Source organism: Hordeum vulgare, chromosome 3H (genome assembly GCF_904849725.1).
Source record: "Hordeum vulgare subsp. vulgare chromosome 3H, MorexV3_pseudomolecules_assembly, whole genome shotgun sequence".
NCBI lineage: Eukaryota > Viridiplantae > Streptophyta > Magnoliopsida > Poales > Poaceae > Hordeum > Hordeum vulgare.
In genome coordinates this window covers 152899556-152905747 of record NC_058520.1, presented here as the reverse complement: position 1 = coordinate 152905747, position 6192 = coordinate 152899556, and the positions used below count along the sequence as shown (strand labels likewise).

At 39.0% G+C, this 6192-nt stretch overlaps 1 pseudogene; it reads right to left on the bottom strand.

Moving 5' to 3' along the window:
• Positions 1-4233: 4233 nt before the first annotated feature.
• LOC123439714 lies at positions 4234-4874 on the bottom strand (annotated as a pseudogene).
• Positions 4875-6192: the final 1318 nt, after the last annotated feature.

Sequence of the window (6192 nt, the reverse complement as noted above, 5' to 3'; positions counted from 1 at the left end):
AACTCTTATTTACATAAAGTTGTGTGATGTTTGTTGTGGTACATCTATTGTGTGATTTTAGTTTATGTTGATAAAAATATCGCATGAAATCATACCTTGCATGACAACATGTGATGGATATTTTTTATTGCTAAGTTTGTGGATGGCGAGTGGTGAGTGGGTACTACCTCATACCTCGTATGTTATGTTGGTTTGGACAACCTCGGAGTAAGGTGTGTCGTGGTGTATATAAGACCATGGGCTGACATCTCGTGGGCAGAGAGTGGTTAGTGAAAGCTTGTTGGTGTTTGATGGTAGTAACCCTCAAATAATACCTTCAACAAGATTGTGTGGTACTAACCCTTGCAGGAAAATATTAAACCTCCTAAGTCGACTGTAGTTCGAGTCTTGTCTATGTGTCACCTTAACTTTTGTGCTACCGCGGGTCTTCTCGAAAGGGAATACGGTCTAGTAGGTCATAAATCTATTACCAGGTACACACCAAGTAGGGAAGACGAGATGAAGGTATCCATGGCCCTGGACTAAATCCAATCATCCAGTCAGGGGGTATGGGTGTCTTCGGTCTGGGACCGAGAGGGAATGGCCATTCCCTTGTAGCGCACGGTATAAATTTGATCCCATGCTAGTCGCGGTTGGAGCCTCCCCCGTCTTATGGTTTTCTCTCACAGCGTAGTCCGAGTGATGTCGGTATTCGTGGGAGAAAAATGGGTTTGTACTAGTTATGAGTGTTTACTTCTAAAATACCGTGCGTAGGATTAGTCCGAGTGACTCTTGAAACCCGTGGGATGTGGGTAAATAGTACACCCTCTGCAGAGTCAAAACTATTCGAGTAGTCGTGTCCATGGTCAAGGACGACTGGTTGACTAGTCAAGTGTCTGTTCGAGTGTCGATCTTCGAAGGAAGTTAATGACATCATGAGACAAATCACGAAATATGGTGGATGATCATAACTATTATATTTATTGTGGACTAATCCCTATGATTATGTTGGTTGAATATCCATGGGAAGGTTCTACCGCCTGGATATTCAATATTTATTATTATTTCTTATAAGGCCTTTTTGTGTTGTCGCTTAAACGCCCGATAGTGGCATGCTCGTTATTATTTCTTATAAGCCCTTCTTATGGTGTCGCTTAGACGCTCGACTGTGGCATGCTCGTATTATTTCTTATAAGCCCTTTCTGTGGTGTTGCTCAGATGCCCGAGTGTGGCAACTATTATTTCTTTCATACAAGCACTTTCTGTGGCGTCGTTGAGACGCCCGACTCTGGCAACTATTATTACTTGCATGTGAATCCTTTAGGCGTTGTCGCTCTAACGCCCGACTACGACACACATGCGATTACTTGTTCATTGTTATCCTTCCTTGCTTGTTTATATAACATTGGTGGAGGAAGTTTATATGCACGAATGAATCCGTGAATAAATTCTTATGGCATGATAGAGTTATTTTAGTGGACTATGCATGCATCTCACCTGCTTTAACTTATCAGTTTTCTTGATGTTTGCGAGTACATTCAAAGTACTCATTGGCTTGTCCCTGGCTATTGTCCTGGCCAGATTGCACGGAGAGGAGCATGATGTTGTTGACACTGGAACCTAGGAGTCCAGGATAGCAGCCTTGTGAGATAGGAATTTATCCAGGTCAGTTGTTCCTTTGGGAATGGTGTCCCATGGACACTGGAGATTCCTCGAATCGCTTCCACAGTCAACCTTAGACTTTTGTCCAAACTAGTAGACCTTTATGGTCTAGAATAATAATGTTAAGAATTGAAAATTACCTCCACGGCCGCCGTGAATAATATTGTTATGACACATGTGATTAGTGACTCAGTTTTAAGAACACAACATCTCCTCATATGCATCCCTTGGTAAGTACTCCCTCCGTCCCAAAATTCTTGTCTTAGATTTGTCTAGATATGAATTTTCTAGACAAACCTAAGACAAGAACTTTGGGACGGAGGGAGTAATAAGCAAATGTGAACGACTCGTCGGCACTTTGAATTTAATAATACATATGTCAGACATAGGTAAGTCACTCATCATCACATGTGAGGAGAACGATACGGTTTAGGGAAAACCAATGATGCCTTCGAAATAATGACCTTTCCTTGGGTACATTCATAAGAAGTTCAAGGATCTCCACGAGAATCCAGATGCGTATATCCTTGCCCTCGAACTTATTGATGAAAACATGGTTGCACACCAACAAATATGACAATTTAGCATAGCTGAGCACGCTCCAGAAACTTATAAGTAAAAGGGGATGCTAACAAAGAGCTCTAAAGTAGAAAAGCGTCATTTTATATGTTGCAAGCAATATAGCGATATAAAAGTATGATATGTATTACTCTTATGGCATGACTCTAAAGACTAAAGATAAGGAGGAAAAGATTATCAGTTGCCTTCAAGATTTGGAGATGTTTAGAAATCACTTTATAAATAAAATAATAGATATGTGCAATAAACTATACAGCCAGCCAATAAACTAAATTAACTCTAAATCAAAGAAGTTCTAAAATAGTACTATTTAAAAAGTAGATATAAGTACATAACCAACTCTTGTAGGTCAAATATATATAGTAATACTATTCATCATCGAGAGTGCAAAATAAGTAATTCTTCATCAGAGATAATTTTACGATTGTTTCATAAATGAATTTCATTTTCTATACAAATAGTAACATGCATATTGGTTCATTATATCGTTGGATAGCTATAGAAAATCCGCAGCTTCGTCATGTTGAACACTTTTCGAGATTCCTAACGGGTTATATGCATTTTCAAAAATGTTAGGCACCCAACGACTGGCAGCGAGCGTATTTTTGTGTTTTTTCTAAACAACTATGCCAGAATGAAGCAAATGATACAGTGCTGGAAAGATATCATCAAGGCACAACTTTTTCATGTAGAACACACTTTCTATTTTCTTATGGTTCAAGAGCAGTTTAAAATTTAGCGAAACGCACGATTGTGTTTTTCAAATTTTGTAAACATTTTCGTATGGTATTCGCTCCAGTTTTTTTTTCTCTTATCGAGAATCACATATTTTATACCGAGTTGTGATTCTCGTGCATGCAAATATGTGCTTCCGCAAGAAATAAAATTGTGCTTTTCATGGAAGCATGTTTTTTCATTTTTCGAAGAAACAAAAGAATTAAGTGCTTCCACAAGAGGCAAATAGTGTTTCTTGTGCAAGCACTATTTTTTCCTTTTAAAAAATAGTTGTGTTTCTTGCAAAAACAAATCATTGCTTCCCTTGGAAGCATTGTTTTTGTCCTTTTCCAAGAAGCACACATGTTTCAAAAAAATTGAATAACGTTTAGAAATTACAAGAAAATGAAAATTTAATAAATATTGTTTGCAACTTTAAAAAATAATTAGAGTCTAAGGACAAATTTTGTATTTACAAATAATTTTTGAGTTAATGTTCTTATTTTGAACGGGTGAACATTTTCATGAATTCATGCACATTTTTCTGAATTCACCAACATTTTTTAATTCATGAACTTTTTTTGAATTCGTAACCATTTATTTGGATCCAAGAACATTTATTTGAATTCCACGACATTGTTTTGACTTAAAAACCGACCTCGATAGAAAAAGTAGGTAAAAACTAGACTAAGAAGAAATAGGTGTGAAAAAAGAGTATGTGATCGTGTGCCAGATAATTAACTGATAGCTATGACGATACCCTAATACCATTAATGGTCGATCTGGCGTTAGCACTCGCATTGAGCGATATACAACAACACTTGAAGGCGTCTTCCTCTTCTTGGTTGACTTGTCCGACTAGCTACAATTCTTATTCCTCCTCCTCTAGTTCCTTCCCTAGGATCCCCAAATTCTCTAGTTCCTTGATCCAACCACCTAAGGTTGTAATTTGAGCTTGATTGAGTGAACTAGTGCACTGGGTTGCCAACACATTATTTGGATTTATCTCATCACCATTTTACCAAATATAAACCGTGTAAGACATTACCCTATATATATAGGGTAATGGGAAGTTACAAATCCTCTAATTTTATCATGCGGGGGCGATGTTCTAGTGCCATTCAAACATGACATTTGAGACTTACAGAGAAAAGTATTCCGAGTACCATCCTTTTATTTATTGATTTAGAATAGAAAAAACAAAACAAAAAGATGAATACATGCGGAACATGAATAAATTACCATGATAGAATAGAAGTATTTTCAATTCGCCAAAAGAAGGAATAAATAGATGCATTTTCAAGCGGCTTTGGCCGGAGCGGGTGTAGGGGTAGAAGAAATCAGCTTGCATGTATCGCGACACTTGTTATCTGAGCTATCATTTTCCTTTGCGCAATGCTTGAAGCGATCCATGTCTTGCTCTATGGCTCTCTTATTGGCGGGGGTGGCCATGATGTAGCCAAATCTCGCAGCCATGTATGGGCAGTCGACGTAGCAGTGGTCGGTGCAAGTAGGATCCATGCATGCCTTGTCGCAGTCGGCGCCACATTGGGTAGAATAGTCCTTGACAGTCTTGTCGCCTGGGCAGCCACCATGCTTGTCGACGGATTCTTTCAGGGCAACCTGCCCTCCAGAAGTTTCTAGATTAAAGACTTCTTCCTTCTTTTCCCTGACCTCGGCGAGCTCCGTGAACAAGCGCTCGATGAAGGTGACGCTGGTTGCCTCAGTGCTGCATGCCTTGTCGACCATGGCGGTGCACGTGGCGTCCTTTTTTCGCCCTTGCCCAGATCTTGGAGTACTCGGTGACGCAGGTGGGAGTAGCCTTCTCATGCCCCGAGGCCACCAACACAGGTGATGTGGCCGCCGCCACCACAAGGGTGATGACGAGCAGCGACTCAGCCTTGCGCTTGGCATCCATCTTGTTGTCGATTTCTCTTTGATAGTTGGACCACCAACACTAGTGTTGATCGAGATGCTTGCGTTGCATTACATTTATATAGGCGATGACCCAGGGTCGGGGCAAGTGGCATGATAGTGAGGCCATCAGCCATTGGAGCTCCATAGACGCTAAATTTGGTGAATGCATTTCTACAAAACCGGCCAAAACATCCACCCGACCGAGGTCCAATTTCTATTTAGGGAGCAAGATCTAATTTTAGTACTAAAGGCATTCATATATGTGTGAGGTGTGTATTTTCTACTTATGTCTTTTAAGAAAAATCCTCGAATTTTCTATAGACGGAAATTAGGTGTGGTATGCATGTGTTGTTGCTAAATTCAGCTTGCTAGTCCTCCTTTCCTAACTGAGATCGTCCCCTGGTCGTCAAGTGATGTAACACTCCTCCTCTCTTGGATGATACCTCCTATTTCGTGTGTAGGCACTCGCGAATTAAAAATTGAGCAACTGAAACTTCTAATGGGATATTGTGCATATGAAAACTATTTGTCTCCTATTTCAAAGAAAAAAAATATGTATTCTATATTAAAGAACTGTGGTCGAAATTTGGAAAGAATCATCACATATTTGACAATATGTGAATTTCCTATTAGAGGTATGGAAATTGTGTAACAAAATATGGTTATCACATATTTTAATATTATCACAGTTTAATTAAAATTGTTCATTGGGTAAGAAACTCATCAAGTTATTAAAACATCAAAAAGGAAAAAATCTAAGAAATGAAAACATGGTCATCTGGTACTAAAGGATAATATGATAAAAGGCAACATCATCAAAAATAAGGAAGAAAAAACTAAGGGTAAAAGAAAAATACAAGAATTAAGTAGGAGGATGAAGATAGAAAATAAAACAAAAACATCACAAACAGAGAAGCACAGGAAATAAAGGGAGCAAAAAAGAACTAGCGCACATCGTTCGCTCGCAAGTGCTAAGTGCGCAAAATAACTATTATGTGCACTATGAGCGGAATATAATTCTTACAATTGGATGGCTTACTCGATGGGAGACCCTATACAGCGACCTACCTGCTAGAAACTCTAAATCACTTGTTAAGGGATATCCTTTGTAAAGGTCACCATCATCTTGTTAGGCTCTTACATGTTGTGCATTGCATGTGCGCCACTTGTCGCATCGAGATGTCCTTCTTTTTTCTAGATTTGTTTGTTTAAAATGTTTATCTCTTGAACCATGCATCTAAAGCCATAACTGGTTTCACTGTTAGATTTGTCGCGTCGAGATTTTCAAAACTAGATCGCATGTTAATAGATTTTGACTAAAAAATCACAAAAACCTGGAAA